This window comes from Trichosurus vulpecula, chromosome 3 (assembly GCF_011100635.1).
Source record: "Trichosurus vulpecula isolate mTriVul1 chromosome 3, mTriVul1.pri, whole genome shotgun sequence".
NCBI classification, from domain to species: Eukaryota; Metazoa; Chordata; class Mammalia; order Diprotodontia; family Phalangeridae; genus Trichosurus; species Trichosurus vulpecula.
Window position 1 is genome coordinate 60049540 of NC_050575.1, and position 19823 is coordinate 60069362.

Genomic DNA, 19823 nt, shown 5'->3' on the forward strand with positions numbered 1-19823 from the left:
ACAGATGTTCAAAAAAAAGTTTTTGCATGCAACTAGGAAATAAGATATACAGGCACTGGGGCATAGAAATCTATCTTGCCCTACAAGAAAGTAAGGGAAAAGGGGATGGGGGGGAGTGGGGTGACAGAAGGGAGGGCTGATTGGGGAATGGGGAAACCAGAATATATGCCATCTTGGAGTGGGAGGGAGGGTAGAAATGGGGAGAAAATTCATAATTCAAACTCCTGTGAAAATCAATGCTGAAAACTAAAAATATTAAATAAATAAATTTAAAAAAACAAAACAAAACAAAAAAACAAAAAAGTTTGCCCCCTTTCACCCAAGAATTTCATACTCATTCTTTCCTTTTGACTTTTGGAATTCCTAGCTTCATCCCAAGGTCTCCTCAAGTGCTCTTGTAATTGTTGAGTCATTTCAGTCATGTCTGACTCTTCGTGACCCCATTTGGCATTTTCTTGGCAAAGACACTGGAATGGTTTGCCATTTCCTTCTCCAGCTCATTTTATAGATGAGGAACTAAGGCCACCTCCTACATGAAGGCTTTCTGGATCTCCTCTGTTGTTAGAACCCACTTCCTTCCCCCTTATTATTTTGTAACCCCAGTCCCAAAGCTCATTGGTATGGGACTTTTTTTCCTTTTTGATGGGAGATGAATACCCTGCTCTGCTTTAAGAATAGGGTAGAATTGTCAAGAGTGGGGGAACTCCAGGCTTCATCAGTCTTTGATTATTGAGTCACTTTGGATGCTTCTGGCTTCCAGCTTTGAGAGGGAAGATGGATGAAGCCAACCCCACTTCAGGTTACTGAAGGAAAAGACTGGGAAGACAGGAGAGGAGCTGGCAATCTCCATCATGGCCCTATTCCCAGCTTGCTGCATTAGAGATGTCAGGAAACTTCCCCTTATGTGAGATCTAGGACTCTCTTGGGTAAACTGAGTTCTTACTCCCAATAGGAGAGCTCCTTCACTCTGTGTTGTTGGGTGTTTAGCTTTCTATGTTGACCTTCTCTGATTTCTGTTGTGGTATGATTTGCCTAAGTGGGTTTCTTTGCCATTTGCTATGTGTGTTCATTGTGGAACTGGTATTTGGTGGGAAGGGAGTCAGTCCCTTGGGTTTAAAGCTTGGAGTTCTCTTTTCCCCCATGGATGACATAGCAGTCAGAGGTTAGGTTGAACCTGATCGTTGCCTTGGGACTAACAATATTTAAGGGAGCAGATAGACATAACTCTAACCCAGAGTTAGTATCTCTCTGTCTGAGGAGAGCAGAGTGGTGGCCACTGACTCCAACTTTCTGTTCCTCCTCCTGGAAGGAATGAAAATTTTCTGTGGAGAAGGATGAGGGGGAGAAGAAGGCTAGAGATGCCTATTCTGCTTCCCTTCAAGCCCCACAAAGACACCCTCATGCTGCCTGTGTGCGAGGGGAAGACCCTCTGTACACATGGACCCTGGCCCCTTTTATTTTTTAATAATATTTTATATATTTTATTTTTAAATAATATTTTATTTTCCCCCATTACACGTAAAAACAGTTTTTTAACATTTTAAAAAAGTTTTGAATTCCAAATTCTGTCCCTCCCACCCCTCTTCCCATCCTCTCCCCCACTCTTTAGGATGGTAACTACATGGACACCTGCCCCTTTACACTTTGCATTTACTTTGTATATATTTTGTATTTAGTTATCTACATAAATGTTTTCCTTAGTGCCTAGAGCAATGTCTGGTGTTTTTTGTTTGTTTGGACCTATGATTTCATTCTTGGAGGGAAGGCTTAGGAAGGAAATTCCCTGCACAAGTGAAACTCTTAACCTCTGCAACACCTAGGCTTAAAGAGCTGAAGCACTGAAGAGTTCAGTGACTTGCCCAAGGTCACACACTTAGTGCATGTCAGAGATGGGACTTGGACTCAGATCTTGACTGAGGCAGGCTCTCCTGCTAGGCTTTCTATGCCACATTGTCTCTCATGCTTGGCACATAGTAGACATTAAATGCTGAATGAACATTCTTGTGGGGGAGGGAGGGAAAGTCCACAACTTCTGTTATGTGGTGGTGTTTTCCTACAGCTGCCTCCACTTTATGACTGTGTGAATTCTGGTGACAATACATTTGTGGCTCAGATATTAAGCTTGATTACCCACTGGGTGATTACAGCAAAGATGTGTTAAATTGTCCTTTGCTTCTAATTATAATGGCGTTCATATAATTAAGCAAACCCATTGTACTCCAGCATTTCCCCTCATAGGCTCAAACACTTATAACAAAACAAAAACTGTGCAGTTTTTGGGCAAACCTTATGGAATTTTATCCTCTTCTACTTTCTGTTTAGCTCCCTGGTCCAGACAGCCCCTCTACAGCAACAATAGGTGACTTGCCTGTTCATTCTAGTCAAACCTGCAAACCAGGTGTGGAGAATAAATGACCTTTGATTTTCCTCTAGACACTGTCCGGAGCTCTTCCTGAGGAAGATAAGAAGGAATCTCCCTGGGGCCAGGTAGGCAGCCATTGAACACCTGCAATGACTTGGGGGTCTGCCTTATGATATCAGGAGGACCAAGGATAGGGCTCCTTACCCAAGAGGAGAGGACATATTCATTAGTGCCAGCTCCAAAATCAGTATCCCTTCCACATCGAGACTTTCCCCATCAAAGTTGTGATATATTGTGGGTCAGCATAAGAAATTAAATAGGTGGGGTCAGCTAGGTGGCACAGTGAGTAGCAAATGGGCCCTGGAGTCAGGAAGGACCTGAGTTCAAATCCAGCCTCAGACACTTGACACACTTACTAGCTGTGTGACCTCAGGCAAGTCACTTAACTCCAATTGCCTTATCTTCTCCCCTCTAAAAAAAAAAGAAAAGAAGAAATCAAATGGGAATTTTTGAGGAGTTTTGCAGAAGTCACAGATGACACAGAGCCTATAACTGAATACTTAACCCCAATTTTACAATAAGGAACTGTAAAAACCCCATAAAAGGAAAAGAAAAAATTCAGATGACTTCTCTGGTACTAAGGGAGGGCCAAAAAGTTTTGCTCAGATTTTCCAGACTGGGTGTATGTGTAGGGGGTGCTCCTCATCTATCAAATGATAGGGTTGGACTAAAAGACCTTAAACATGATCCTATGAAACTAATTAGCCTATTTAGGATTAGATTTCATAGTCTTATAGAATATCAGGGTTACAAGCGATTTTAAAGAGCATCTAATTCAACTCCCTTATTTTATGTAGGAGAAAATCCTACATGTAGGAGGCCTCAGAAGGGAAAGAACTTGCAAATAAGTCAGTAAGTAAACTTAGAGTGATCATTAGAAGCCAAGTGTTTGACCAGCCCAGGGCTCTCTCCACAGAAGGACTCTCTCTTACTCACCAGGAACATCAGGGTGCTGATTCCTTCCCCATTTAAATACACACACGCACACATATGTGTATATATATATATATATATATATATATATATATATATATATTATATATGCATATATATAATATATATAAAATTTCTAAGGGCTATCCTAAGAGAATTTTCTCCTGGGTCCCTCAGATTATAGCTTGGCTCAGGCCCTTCATACTTATCTGCCTTTGAAATTTACCCCAAATGTAACCTCAGGATGGTAGGGGCATGTCCTACAAGGGGCCCCTTGTTCCAGACATCCAGTGGTGGGAATGGACATGAGTCATCAGGACTGACTGTAAGCTATTTATCCCTGGTGAGAAAAGCTAAACTTTGTTAACTCCCCAAGGGGACTAGGAAGGGCCAGGACTGTGTTCTCTTGAAAGAAGATAGCCACTCCTTTCTTTCCAAACTCCCTCAGGTTTTCTTGGGTGCCCAGTAGGCATTAGGGCCAAGGCAAACTGGTATAAATGAAGTATGAAAGCTCAGCGAAGAAGAAAGAGAGATGAGAAGATTGGTGAAGTTCATCTTGAGGGAATTCCCTCTGAGGGGCAACTGATAAGGAGGCTCTGAGCCACTTGGTTAAGAAACTTGCTAATGCAAAGTGTGGACCCAGGCCAGGCAGTACAGCCAACGATGTAAGATGTACAGTTGACTTTAAGTGGAAGGGACCAGTACTAAGTGTCCGTTATCAGGATGCAAATAAATGGAGAGATGAAAGTTCCATGCCTGAGCCATGAAAGGTGATGTCATCCTTTTAACAGACTGTTTACTGGGTTGTACAGAGGAAGAACAATGAGAGAAGCGTGGGTTCTGCCATTAACTTGCTTGGTGACTTTGAGTGAATCACTTCCACTTCTCTTCAGGAAAAGGAGAGGTTTTAGACTGGAATGAATGACCCTTTCTCCAGCCCTGAAAGTCTATGGTTCCATCAGTGCATTTAGCTTCTGGACTGGCGTATACCCTTGCAGAAGATCCTACTTGGCATGTTTTTGTAGAGCAGGGGGTGGGGTCCTCAAGTGCCACCCTTTGACTGGATCTACACTTCACAGGACAAGTCACCTGAATAAAAGGATTTGTTCTGTAAAACTTGGACTCAGTCAAAAAGCCTCAGCCAAGGATTTAGAAGGCCACAAGTGGCCTTGAGGCCAAAGGTTCCCCACCCCTGGTGTAGAGTGAGGGAGTTGAGAATCTTGTAGACATATGTCTGTGTGGGGTGGAAGAGGTCTCTGCCTTCAGGGTCAATGAGTGCACTCCTGGGGGAGAATCTGGAAAGCCTGCCACAGAAAAGGAGAAAGGTTTTGTTAGAGCCAAAAGGATCTTAGAATATAAAACACAGGAAGGGAAAACTGTGAGAGACCATTGAGCCCCAGCTTCTCTCATCATAGGGGAAGGAAATGAGTCTCAGAGAAAGGATTTGCCCCAGGGCTACAAAGAGAGTAAGTGTCAGTGTGAGGTATTGAAAATCACTTTTCTTTATGAATAAAGAATTCAATTCAACAAACATTAAACATTTACTACCTGTGATGTGCCAGGGGCTGGGGATATAAAACCCCGAAATTGAAATAATCCCTGCCCTCCAGGGGTGTATATTCTACTGCAAGAAGAAATTGAAATGATATTTCTGTTGGGATGTAAATGAGTCTCCCTTGAACCTTGGAGGTACCTAGTTGGTCCCTAGTTTCTCTGGAAAAGAGAAGTGTGGTGGAAAAGAGTATGTATGGATTACCCTTTCCCTAGGGAGGGACTACTTAGGAGCATTAGCTCTGAAGGAGGGAGATGGAATAGAGCAGGTCTGAATCTCAAGACAAAGAACGCAAATAATGAGTTAGTGAGGATAGGAGCCCAAGAAGGTCAGGCCCAGTGCATTGTAAGTCCTGGTGTTCATTTTCACCCCACCCATTTTCCTGTAGTTATTAGAAGTGAGTGTCCTTAGACAACCCTGGGAGGGTCATGTGGCTGCTCCAAGAGAGAAGGGGCAGGAGAAGATGTGAACCTGCATTGGGGCACGCAAGTAGAGGGCCCTACTTGGGGGGTATCAGAAGTTCCTTGTCCCCTATTTATCCCTGCCTAAGACCTCCAGACGTCCATGCCATTCATATTCTACCTTGTTCTGTGTGTGTGTGTGTGGGTGTGGGTGTGTGTGTGTGTGTGGCGGGGGGAGAGATAGACAGACAGAGACAGAGGACAGACAGAGCAGAGAGAGAAAGACAGAGAAGAGAAAAGGAGAGGAGGGGAGAGAGAGGAGAGGATAGAAGGAGGCACGAGAGAGGGAGAGAGAGAGAGAACAGAAAGAAGAAGAAGAAGAAGAAGAAGAAGAAGAAGAAGAAGAAGAAGAAGAAGAAGAAGAAGAAGAAGAAGAAGAAATAGGAGGAGGAGGAATAATTGATTACGTGTATGTATTCCTAGGGTGGGCTTGGTTCCTAATGGCTGACTAGGCAGCTAGGTGGTATAATACATAGAGTGCTGGACTTGGACTCAAAAAGATCTGAGTTTGAATCTTGCCTCAGACACTTACAAGTGGTTTGATTCTGGAAAAGTGACTTCTCTCTCATTTCCACATCTGTAAAATAGAGATGATAATAATAGCGCACACCTCCGTGGGTTGTTGTGAGTCTCAGGAGATAACACATGGTAAAGGCTTTGTGAACCTTAAAGCTCTATGTAAATGCTGGCTATTATCGTTGCTATGATTAGCATTACATAAAAATAATTATCAAATGAAATAATATTTGTAAACTGCTTAGCACAGTGCCTGGCACACAGTGGGTACTATATAATATATAATACATATTCCCTTTCCCCTATTATTATTATTATTATTATTATTATTATTATGGAGCTATGGATCATAGTTAAATGCCCACATCAAGATTTTAGGTCTTACCATGGAGCGGGGAGGGGAGAAAAAAAAATTCACACGATCACTTTGTTGTATATTTTAAAAGAATAGCAAGTCATACATAGTAATTTGTGGTTTCATGTGTAATCATCTTTTTTATTATACTATTATAGAAATGCTTGTTTTACTCCATAAATCAAAAATAAAATAAATTAAAAAATATTTTAGGCCTTAGCTTTGAACTTGTCTTTCTGAAACCTGGCTCTGCAGTCTTGCTTATTTAAGCTATCCCTCTCACACAGTCTGCCTTCCAGCCACGTTGGACTCCTGCCTGTTCCCTGATCTCGTCCTGCCCTCTCTCTCCTACATGCATTCATGAGGACTGGCCCCATTCCTGGCATACACTCCCTCCTTATCCTTGCTCGTTGAAGGCCTCCCGCTTTCTTCCAGCCTGGGTCAGGCCTTCCACGTATCTCCCAGGTGAAAGCCTTCTCACATTTTCCCAGAACACTGTCTAGATTTCTCGTTGGTTTCTATCATCGTCTACCTTGTTTGTTTAAAAGTTCCATGAGGATAAGGGAGATAGCTATTTATCATATATGTTTTTGTCCTCTCTACCCATCTAGTAATGAATACACGTTTACTGAATTGAACTAACTTGAACAGACCCTCAGGCCATGTGTCTGGCTGTCTCCCATGCCTGGAATGCTCTGCTTTCCCCACTCTGACTGCTGACCTCCCTGGCTTCCTTAACCCAGCTTCTACAGGAAGCCTTCTCCAATCACTCTTAATTCCAGTGCCTTCCCTCTTTTATTTATTTCCTATTTATCCTGTCAGTTGCTTGCTTTATATATATTTATTTGTTTGCATGCTGTCTCCCTTATTAGATTGTAAGCTCCTTGAGGGCCGGGGCTCTCTTTTGTCTCTTTTTGTATCCCTGGTGCTTAGCACAGTGCCTGGCACATAGGAGGCCCTTAATAAATAAATAGTTATTGAATGAATGAAATGAAAGAAATGGTGGGTAGGAGCAATACTTTTTGGCCGTCCTGGCCATACAAGGTCCTTTTAGGGTGACAGGTAAATCCATTCTTGTGATATCAGGAATACATACTGTATGTAGTGGTGATGATTCAGCTTTCTAGAAAGCCTGTAGAGTTCACATCTGTGGTCACTTCGCTCACCCTCCTGGCCTTCCATTGAGCTAGGATCACAGATTTGGAGCTGAAAGGGACCTCAGAGACTATATAGTTCAACCTCCTCATTTTAAATAGGCACAGAATTTGAACCCAAGTCTTCTGACTCTGATGCCCTTTCTACCATACTATGCTGCCTCCAAACAAAAATTCCTTACAGTTGTTTTATAAATGGAAGGAATGAGACACAGAGAGCCTAGGAAACTTGCCTTCAATGATCCAACAAGTAATAGCCTTACAGGTATTTTAAACCTTTTTTTTGTGTCATGGACCCCTCTGGCAAACTGGTGAAACCTAGGAACCCCCTCTCAGAATAATATCTTTAAATGCATGAAATAAAATAATAGGATTACCAAAGAAATCAATTATATCAAAATATTTTTTTAAAAAGTTCAGTAACTCCAGGTTAAGAACCCCCAATCTCGGATAAGAAACTTCTCTTGTTCTCTACCCTTCTCCCTAACCCATGGGGCTCCTTGTTTCCTGGGAAATCATTTTCTTGCAGGAAGGAAAGAGTGTGCCCTCTGATTGATTTATTGTATCTGCCTAATATTTCATCTTTGGGAAAGAAGAGAATGTCTTTTTTTTATTCAGTAGTCCTATGTGTTAGTTTTAGCTCTCACCGACTTGCTCTGTGGCTTGGGCTGGTTTCCTCATCCATGAAATGTGGGAGTTAATTTATATTTGATTCAATTCAAAAGCACTTATTAAATGCCTGCTTGTGTGAAAGTCATTGTCTTTTGCAAAGACAAAACAAAAAGCTGACCTTATCCTCAAGCATCATACATTCTACTGCATGAGTTCTAAGAGCAGGAGAGAACCCTAGAAAGCATCCAATTCAGATCCAATGTCTTGAGATGTTCTGACTTGGAAGACTGTACTGAAGCTTAGAAAGGGGAGAACAGGAGATTGAATTTGGGAGAGGGTGCTCAGTGGCCCAGAAGACTGGATGAGGGCTGTTGTTCTAATCACAGGCCTTAGCAGTGGAAAGAAAACATCTGGAATAGATGTTGGCTTGCATTTTTCCCTATCTTTCCTTGTCCAGCTCAAAATAGGAGAAAGGAGAGACTGATGGGAGACATGTGGTTCCATGGAGACAGTAAATTAGAGGATATACTGACCTCAGGGCAGCAGAACCAGAGGCCATGCTGGGCTAGTGCCTGGACTGAGTCTCTAAGAACTTTTTGGGCATTGAGGCCAAAGAGGGCCACATAGAGCTTATGTCCAGTATGCCCCCTGAAGACCCAGCCCTATTGGCCAATGCAGATGGCCTGATTGGCCATTGAAGATGGATTCTTACCAGGTCCCTCTTAGTGAAAATAAGAGCAAATTTAGGAGGGAAAGTTGAGATTTGGGTGGTGAACTCTGGGGCTGGGGCAAGTGTTTGGTGAGAGGAGAACAGAGTGCCCTGATGAGTTTGTGTTAAGGACAGTGAATCTACAAACCAAGGGGATGCCTTTGGAGGAGCAGTGGTAAGTGATTCATTTGCCTATTGCGAATGGAGTTTTTGAACATGGAGAAATTCAGTGTTCTAATTTCACAGAATTTACTAATGGTAGAATATATGGTTCTTTTGGGAAAAAGAACCTGGTACTTGGTAGCAGAGACAGAAGCAGGTAACAACCTCTTTGCTTAGGAGGCGGCATGGTGTGGTGGGAGGATGGTATTCCTGGGTTTGAGTCTTGGCTCTGCTGTCTTCTCGTTAAGTCTAAATTTCCTTACCTATAAAATGAGGATCCTAAGACCCCTTCCATCTGACAGTGGGTTTGTGTGGCTTCCCTGAAATCGTTGTTTTGTTTGATTTTTCCATCTTCCAAGCACCATTTCCTCTCTGCAAACAATAAATGCAAAGTGTGGGCCTTATTCTATGGTCTGACTTTTGGGGAGACCGACTAGGGGCTGTGGACAGAGAGGCCTCTTTTACATTTTATGAGCTGTTGGTGCAGGACCTGATTAAAGGCAAGGGATGTGACAGCTGGCATTTTAACCAACAGCCCCATAGCAAGGTTGAAAGCTTGTAGTTCCCCTCTGGATAACCACTGGTGGCCAAGGCTGGGCGTATTTTCAGGGCACCACAATGCCTCTAACCGAGAAGGCAGGAAGAGCTGGCCCATGTCCAGTGAGGGAGGGGAGGCCTCTCTGCCTGTGGATCTCAGCTCTAGAACTGCAATTGACTTCAGGTCTTCAAGTCCAGTTTTAATGATGATGAAATTGATTCACCTAAGGCCACATGGATAGTAAAGGTTCAGAGATAGAATTTAAACTGGGTTTTTCTGCCCTGAGGGCCAGTATACTTTTTTGGCGGGGGTGGGGGGCAGGGGCAGGATGGAGGCAGGTACTGGGGTTAAGTACTTGCCCAGAGTTACAAAGCTAGTAAGTGATTGAGGCCAGATTTGAACTCAGGAAAAGGAGTCTTCCTGACTCTAGGCCCACACTCTATCCACTGTGCCACCTAGCTGCCTCCACTAAATTTTCCACTGCACTATCCTGCCTCCAAAAATTCTTCATGACTAAGACCTGTGGTATCCCCAAAAAGCACTGGGGCCCAATATGATAAAGAATGTTATTTAGCTAGAACTTCCCAAGGGTGAGATGCCAAGGCTGGGGTTCAGGAGTTCTGTGTTAGTTATGACTGCTGTTGGTTAGCCACGTGATATTGGAGGAATCATTTTCCCTGTCTGGGGTTCAGGTTCCTTACCGCAAAATGTGGAGAATGATAACTTGTATTACCTAGTTGTTGGAGGGAAACTGCTTTGGATGGAGATGATAATTTTTGCATTACCAAGATGTTGTAAGATGTTGCCCCCTTCTATTCTCTGGTGTAGGCCTTCACCTCCTCGTACCTGGACTATTGCAGCAGCCTGCTGGTTGGCCTCCAGCCTTAAGTCTCTCTCCACTTCAGTCCATCCTCCACTCAGCTATCAGAGAGATCTCCCTAAAGTACATGTCTGACCATCTCACTACCCTATTCAAGAAACCGCACTGGATCCCTATCCCCTCTGTTGTTGTTGTTCAGTCATGTCAGTTGTGTCTGACTCTTTCTGGCTCCTTTTGGGATTTTCTTGGCAGAAATACTGGGGCAGTTTGCCATTTCCTTCTCCAGCTCATTTTACAGATGAGGAAAGTGAAGCAAATAGGGTTAAGTGACTTGCCCAGGATCACACAGCTAGTAAGTGTCTGAGGCTGGATCTGAACTCAGAAGATGAGTTTTCCCAACTCCAGACCAGGCACTCTATCCACTGTGTCATCTAGCCACCCCCACTTGTAAGGAAACTTCTTTGTAAATATTCAAACACTATAGAAATGTGAACTGTGGCTGCTTTTGTTTTTATGAAGCAGCTGCATTAGATTTCTAAATTCCTTCCCAGCTGTTACACTCTGTGATTTTGTTTGTGAAGTGGGATTGGCTGAAATCTGAGGTTGGGACACCAGGGCCCCTAAAAGGGCTTTTGCTTGCAGTTAGCGGGGAGATCACCCACCTGTTGTCACATCTCTCTCTCCCCTCTCTCCCCAATTCCTTTCTTTCTATGCAGAATGGGGAATAATTTTGTGGCTTTTCAGAAATGAGTTCTTACCCTGAACACAGCAGTCTTTTCCAAGTTTTCTCACTGAGTGATGGTAAAACATTACTGGTTCTTGAGGTGGAGCAGTACATCTATTAGTCTAACAGTCAAAGAAATATTAATGTTTGCAAGAAAACTGATTCCTGAAATATTTGGACTGTTAATCTAAGAATTCCATCTGATTAGAAAATATAAGAATTTCTTTTGGACGAGTACACCACTTTCTGACTTTCTGCTTCTTCTCTTGTATTCTGAGTATTAGGCATCTGTCCCACTTCCCAAGCTGTGGTATAGCTTGAGAAGAAAATTGAATTTAGAATCAGGGGACTCATATTCAGATCCTGGTGCTACTCCTTTACAACCCATGTGGTTCTAGGCAAGTCCCTTGGGCCCTTAGGGCTGTTTTCTATGTTCTGAAATGGGAAGGTGGGACTGGATGCTTTCCAAGTTTCTCCTCAGCTCTTGAAACTCTTATCTATGATCAATATTTACCGGGTACCTGGAGGACACAGTGTCAGAAAGATAAACAGTTAAAGTTCCCTCTGTTGTCCTCAGAATTCTCTTCCTCTTGACTTGGCTGCTGAGCTCTGAGAATGAGCAAGAGGGACAGGGGCAGCGCATTTATTTCCAGACAGCATTTATTAAGTGCCAACTATGTACAATGACTTGTGTTTGGTGCAAGGAATTTGTTGTTGTTTAATCACTTTTCAGTCATGTCCAACTCTTCATTTTGGGGGTTTTCTTCTGCAAAGATATTAGGGTAGTTTGCGATTTCCTTCTCCAGCTCATTTTACAGTTGAGGAAAAGAGGGTTAAATGACTTACCCAGGGTCACACAGTAGTAAGGGTCTGAGGCTGGATTTGAACTCAGGTCTTCCTGACTGCAGTACTGGCACTCTATCCACTGTGCCATCTAAGCATCAGGGACACATACAGATAAAATACAGCACAGACCTTGCCCTCGAGGAATTTACTATCCAAGAGAGGGAAAAATCATGTTTACAAGTAAGTATGCTACAGGAAAGAGTGGTATCTTGGAGTAGCTGCCGTTGGGGTGGGATGAGGGGTGATCATGGCGTCTTACCTAGTGAAGGAATACTGGGACGTCCCTGATGGCACAGAATGCCACCTCAAGGGCTGTGTCACCACCAAGATGGGTGCCGCTGTTGGTTTGGTGGCATCTGCCTACCACCTTGCGTTTGTCCCACCTGAATCATCTGCTGAAGGATTGGTAAGAGCTAGGAAATCTATAGTCTCCTTGGCTGCCGTACGTGCCATATTTGGGATCACTTCCTGTATCAGTGCTCAAATTCGAGAAAAACCAGATGACCCCCTGAACTACTTCTTTGGAGGCTGTGCTGTGGGCATGACCCTCGGGGCCCGAATGCACAGCTATACCAGCGGGGCAGCAGTGTGTGTGTGTGTATATGGGCGCCTCTGCTGCCCTTTTGAAGTTGGGCAAACTGGAAGGTTGGAAGCTGGCCAACGGGCCCTGAATCTAAGCCATTAATGCCTTTGTCAGGTGTTTTATAAAAAAAGATTGATGTATAGTAACCCTACTCAGTGTTTTGCCAAACAACTTCCTCGTTCTCCTCTGATATTAAATAAACCTTGGAAAAACTTGGAAACAAAAAAAAAGAAAGAGTGGTATCCTTTACACAGTTTGTTTTATTTCCAGTTTGTAGCTCATCGGCACACAGTTACTTGCATGTTCTTGTTATTTGCATGTCATTGGATTATGAGTTCCTTGAGGGCAGGGACAGCCTTTTGCCTTTTTGTATCCCCAGAACTTGGCACAGTGCCTGTCACATTGTAGATACTTGATAGATGTTTATTGACCAACTGGTGGGTCATTACATGGAAGAAGGATTGTACCTATTTTGCTTGATTTTAGAGGACTGAACTGGGAACAATGAATGGGTAGAAGTTAAAGAAAGAGAATTCTGCTCCATTCTAAGCAAAGCTGACAGAGTGGTCCACAAGGACAATGGGACTGCCCCAGGGGGTGAATGAACTCCCTGTGGCTGGAGGTCTTCAAGTAGAAACTGGATGGCTGCTTCTCATGGATGTGGTAGGGGGATTTTTGTTCTTCTTTAGTGGAGAGGGAGGACTAGATGGCTGTCGTGAGGATCCCCTTGAACTCTGGGAGTCTAAGTACAAAGAAGTCCCGGGAAAGTGCAATGAAAAGTTTGAGAAGGGGTAGAAATCAATTCTGACTCTGGGGGGAAGGGCTTCAGAGGAAGTAGCCCCTGCCTAATTTAGGCCTTGACAGGAATCTCTTCAGGCAGAGACCATCGCAGGCAAGGGCACAGTGTGAACAAAGGAATGGAAACAAGAGAGGGTAAAATGAGAGTAGCAAATGGAAAGGAATCAATCAATAAGCATTTATTAAGTATCTGCTATGGGCTAAGGATATAAATACAAAGAATGAATTAAGCCCTGCTCTTAAGGTGTTTATATTCTAATGGAAGAGACAACAAGTATATGTATATATGTATACTTTATACATATACATAAAGGCATATACATACATACAAACATGCATATATATGTGTACATGCCTATATACCCATGTACATGCAATGTAATATGTAATATACATATGTAGATGTACATATACATGTATATGCATACATGCATTTGTGAATATACAGAAGACATGTAAAGAGAATAAATACAAATTATATATATATACATATATATATACGTATATATACATATATATATACACACACACACATATATATGTATAAATACAAATACAGTGGAAGGTGCCTTCCCGCTCTGATGCCCTGTTAGATTGTAAGCGTTCTGAGAGTATGGTCCATGTCAAAATACAAGGTATTTTGAGAGGGAGGGAACTTAGTGGCTGAGGAAATTGGGAAAGGCTTCTTTTAGAAGATGTCTTGAGTGGAGTCTTGAAGGAAGAGGGTCTCTGTGAGGGGCAATATATTCCAGGCGTGGTGGGTGCCTAGTACAAAAGCACAGAGAAAGATTGTTGTGGGCAAAGAAAAGAAAGAAAGCTAGTTTGGGTGGATTGTACAGTGAAGGAAAGGGAGCAATGTACAAGGAAGCTGTAAAGATAAGTTGGGGCTAAGTTGGATTCATGAGGGTTTTATCTAGATTGTAATATCATAGATATGACATGAACCATACTCTCAGAATACTTACAATCTAACAGGGAATCAGAGTGGGAAGGGACCTTCCATTGTCCAATCAAACAACAAACATTTATTAAGAACCTACTATATTCAACCAGTCCTTGAACAGTAATCCCTTCTTCATCATTCCTGACAAATGGTCTTCTAGCCTCTACTTGAAGAATTTAGGCATGGGGATACTGATTACCTCCTGGGAAACTCATTTAACTTTTGGCCAGCTCCTGTGATTGGGAAGTACTTCCTTATAAAGTTACAGAAATTTAGAATTAGAAGAGACTAAAGTGACCATGTAGTCAAACCCACTCCTGAAAGGAATCCCTACTGTAACATCATCATCATCATCATCATCATCACCACCATCATCATCATCATGGTTCCCCACTATAACATAACCACACAAGAACAAGGACAAGATCTGTGGTTTTATTGGTTTATGGAACTACTGGATGAAGAAGCTCCCTCTACCATTCAGGTCAGCACCTTCTCTACAAGTTATAATCTTAGAGCAGAGGCTCTTAACTTTTTGTGTGTTGTGGATGCCTTTGGTAATCTCAGAATAACATTTTAAAATGCATAAAATAGAATGTATATGACTACGAAGGAACCAATTTTAGTGAATTAGATCTGTAATTTTTTCCCATTCAAGTTCATGGACCTAGGCATGGGGTACTCATTACCTCCTAGGAAAACTCATTTAACTTTTGGCCGGCTCCTGTGGTTAGGAAGTACTTCCTTATAAAGTCATAGAAGTTTAGAATTAGAAGAGACTAAAGTGACCATCTAGTCAAACCCACTCCTGAAAAGAATCCCTACTGTAACATCATCATCATCATCATCACCACCACCACCACCACCACCATCATCATCATCGTTCCCAGCCATAACATAACCACACAAGAGCAAGGACAAGATCTGTGGTTTTATCGGTTTATGGAACTACTGGATGATGAAGCTCCCTCTACCATGCAGGTCAGCACCTTCTCTACAAGTTATAATCTTAGAGCAGAGGCTCTTAACTTTTTGTGTGTTGTGGATACTTTTGGTAATCTCAGAATAACATTTTAAAATAGAATGTATATGACTACAAAGGAAGCAAATTATAGTGAATTAAATCCATAATTTTTCCTCATCCAAGTTCATGGACCTCCCTAAAATCTACCCGTGCTCCCCAAATTAAGAACTCTATCTTCTAGAGTTGCTTAGAGGACTGAGAGGTTGTTACTCACTCAGTCAAACAGTCTGTATATGTCAGAGGCAGGACTCAAACCCAGGTCTTTCTGGCCCCAAGGCCACTCTACCACATTGCTGATCTCTAACCTTTACGTATTGCTTTAAGGTCTGTAGAGCAATTGCATAGATCATCTCATTTGTTCCTCATAATAGTCCTGTGAGGTAGATGCTATTATCCCTATTTTATAGATTATGACTTTCCCAGGGTTATATAACTGAGTATCTGAGACAGAATTTTAATTTAGGTCTTTCTTCTTGACTCCAGCCAAATCCAGCACTCTTCTCTATGACAATGAACAGAGCCCCACATAGTCATCCAGCTTTTGCTTGAAGACCTCCGGTGAGAGGGAAAGCGCTGTCCCTCAAGGCAGCCCAGCCCACTTTTGGACAGCTCTAATTGTTAAAAGGGTTTTCTGACATTGAATTAAAATCTACTGCTCTGCAACTTATACTCGTTGCTATTGTTTCTATTGTCTGGAACCAAGCAGAGTTCATTAGATCCCTCTTGAACACCTAGACAAGGCCAATCTAGATGTCTGTAGAGTTATGTGGTCCAAGGATATGTTTTGTTAAGAGTGTTGCATGAATGTTGATGACAGAGAGTGAGAGGGAAAGGGAGAGAGAGAGAAGGAAGGAAGGAAGGAAACAGAAGGGAGGGGAGAAGGGGAGAGGGTAGGAGGAGGGAGAAGGAGACATTGGGTTGCTATGTGAATAATCAGAGTAAACAGAAATCAAAGATACATCTTGCCGAATTGGCCCCAGTAACAGTTACAGGCAGTAGGCTGACTCCCTTTCTCTCCAAACTTGTCCCACAAAGCAGCCTACCTGAAACGAGGGTCTTGCCTGGCGGAGGAGCAATGCCCCTTCCTCCTCTCTGCAGTTTCTTTTATCCCCCAAAGCTGGATGCTGCATCAACCAGGGGGTTGCTTGGGCAAATGTCAAAATAAAGTTGATATGACTTGGGGCTGCATGCCTCTGGACATTACCCCTTCTTTATTTTACTACATTCTCTGCCCCTCCACTGACCTCCGCCTTTCAGCCTTGTTTTCTTGAGTTGTTTTCAGTTGTGCCTACTTTTTGTGTCCACATTTGGGGTTTGCTAAGCAAAGTTACTGGAGTGGTTTGCCATTTCCTTCTCTATCTCATTTTACAAAAGAGGAAACTGAGACAAATAGGGTTAAGTGACTTGCCCAGGGTCACACAGCTAGTGTCTGAGGCCAGATATAAACTCAGAAAGATGAGTCTTCCTGACTCCAGGCCTAGCACTCTATCTACCATGCCACCTAGCAGTCTTATCTTGATGTTATCTAATAAATTAATCCTATACCCACCATCCTCAGGATACTTTTTCATTCTAGATCGATGTTCCTCAATGAGGTCTTAGTAGGGGTCATAACAGGGCCTGCCCAAAGCATATTATAGTGCATCATCAACATTTGGTGAATTGAATTGAAATGAGGCACCTAAAGTTTATTGATAAGAAATGACTTGACCAGAGTGGTCACATGGTTACTGTCAGCACTGAAACTGGACCTTGCCTTCTGAATCCAAGTCAAGTGATCTTTTCTGGGTATGATCTTCTTGTGAATCAAAGTAAAAAGGCAAATACATCAAGTACTAGAATTCTCTTTCTCTAACAAACTATACCATACAAATCTGTCTGAAGGCAAACATTTTTTTTCTCATATTTATTTGTAGGACATTATTATGTATCACTATATTAGACATTAGGTAACATAATGACCTTACTAGTTGAGCGGTATAGTCCAAACCCCAGTCTTGACTCAAAAACACAACAAAGGAGGTGGGGTTGGTCATCTCCTCAAGCTACCCTTGGTGTTTCTCTTCATTCATGAGCCCATCAAATTGTGCTTATGGGTGTTGAGGTATATGGATGGGCAGGGAAGGAAACTATCTTCCTTCTCATTTCCCTTTCTGACAGGAGTGGTAGACTATTAGATCAAAGAAGTCCTGTAGACATAGCATACCTCGATTTCAGCAAAGCATTAGGCAAAGTCTCTCATAATAGCCTTGGGGACAGCATGGGGATGTGTGTGCTAGATATTACAGTTAGCAGGGTTTGCAGTCAGTTGATCCATTGGAACCAAAAGGGTGTAATTGAGGGACTATTGTCAACACTGCTGGAGTGTTCAAAAGATCTGTCCTTGGTCCTCTGCTATTTTGCCCCTTAGTGACTTGGATGAAAGCAGAGATGCCACACTTATCAGTTATGTGTATGGTACAAAGCTAGGAAGATTAGCCAGCATGTTGCATGACAGAACAGAGATTCCAAAAGCCTTTGATGGGTTAGAACAATGGGCCAAATATCATGAAATTTAATTGTATTAAATGTAAAGTCCTATACTTGGGTTCAAGAAATTTGTACAAATATTGGATGGGGGCAGATGTAAACATCTGGGGATTTTAGTGACATCAATATATCTCTAATCATTTATTAAGTATTTGCTATGTGCAGACACTGTGATCAATGTTAGGAGTATAAAAACAAAAATGAAGTCTCTGTCCTCAAGGAGCTTACTCTGCATTGGGGGAATCGTGGTGTGTACACTGATAAGTAAATTCAAGACAATTGGAGAGAGAACACCAGCAGCTAATGAGATCAGTAAAGGCTTAAAGTAGGAGGTGGACCCTAAGCTACTCCTTAAAGGAAGTTAAGGCTTCTAAGAAGCAGAAATAAGTAGTGTAACATGGAGATCAGAGGTTAAATGCTCAATTTGGGAAACAGCAGGAAGACGGTTTGGCTGGAACATAAAATGTATGAAAGGAAAGGTAATAAGCATTTATAAATGCTGCGTGCCAAGCACTGTTCTAAGCGTTTTACAAACATTATCCCATTTGATCCTTACAACAACCCTGGGAGGTAGGTGCTATTATTATCCTTATTTTAATACCCTCTCTTTGTGACCCCTTTTGGGAGTTTTCTTGGCAAAGATACTGGAGTAGTTTGCCATGTCCTTCTCCAGCTCATTTTACAGTAGGGGAACTGAGACAAATAGTGGTCAGTGCCTTGCCCAGTATATCACGCAGCTAGGAAGTGTCTGAGGTCAGATTTGAACTCAGGAAGACTCAGCCCAGTACTCTCTCCATTGCGCCACCTAGCTGCCAGAATTATAGGTACACAGACTATTGAATACTATCCATGATGACTTTGTTTTAAGCTCCCACATGTTCAAGATACACTCTGCGATAATATCCACTCAAAACCACAGCCCACAAACCCTCATCAGTGTTTCTTTTACCAGAATACTTGAAATGATAGAAAAAAAAGACAATTAGGAAAATCACCAACTTGAGAGATTCTGGACTCCTCCTTCCCCCTTCTCCCTCCCCCACACACTGGAGTAGACACTGGCCCACAGATTACTGTATCAATAATGCGAGAGGAAACATGTGTAGAGAAATGTGCATGGAACATGTATGGTGTAGCACATGCATAGAGAGTATGCACGGTCAGGGAACATGTGGAGGCAGGACAGTTTATGCTCCAAGATTGGCATGCTTGCTAGAACACTCCTCTGCATGTGATGGTATTCCTTCTGTCTCCAGACTCATTGATATCTCTGATTGTCTGGTGATGTTATTGACCTGTGAAAACCGTTGCACCTTGCTGGTCTTCAGATCAGTCATTTGCTATTTCAGCTGTGCTGCTCTCTCCTGCCACCTGTTGGTCTTCCATTGAATCACAGATGCCATGGCGCCTCTTCCTGATATGGATAAATAAGCAATTATTACAACTGTGCTATTCACCAGGTATTGTCCTACGTACTGGGGACACAAAGAAGAATGAAAGAACGCCTTCTTTCATATAGCAATCTATCAGTTTTTTTTCACTCATAACACCATCTGCTCTTTTAACTCTCTTGATTCAGACCCAGGCAATGAAGTCCCGAGGCACTGAATATGTCTTTTAAACTTCTTTGGCATCCGATTGAGCTGCCACTCCCTTAACTCGGTCTGCTACTTGACTTAGAGGTGAAAAATTCTTTTGATTTCATTTCAAGCCTATGGTGGCCCTCTAGTCCAAGACTAAAAGAAGGAGTTTGATGACCTTCATCTACTTTTCTGTGAGCAGTGAAGTCCCCTGCCCTGGTGTAAAAGATCTTATGAATGGAAAAGAGAATGAGCTGGTCATATAATTATAGCTAAAGATAAAAGATAAATCAAAGCCTGAACTGGTACATATGGAATGTCAAAAGACCTAGAGCAAGCCCTCTGGTGCTTTGGGTAGACACTATCTAGAGTTCACATATCACATTTAGGCTATCCTTATGTGATAACATGGGCAAGAGTCATACAAGGTGAGAAGATATGAATAGACTGAGATCTGAACCATTGAGGGGGCTCACAGGTTTATGAAATCATGGCTATGCTGAAGTCTAAGTAAAGTCCAGAAGAAACGGATTATAATCTCGCTTACTTCTGCCTGGGTTGG

The 19823-nt window shown here is 42.5% G+C and overlaps 1 protein-coding gene and 1 pseudogene across 1 annotated transcript in view; both read left to right on the forward strand.

The window, feature by feature from the left end:
* The window catches only part of ADAMTS2 (ADAM metallopeptidase with thrombospondin type 1 motif 2), a 472420-nt gene that overhangs the window by 83484 nt on the left and 369113 nt on the right, over positions 1-19823 (forward strand). The window lies entirely within an intron of this gene.
* On the forward strand, positions 12052-12475 carry LOC118841949 (annotated as a pseudogene).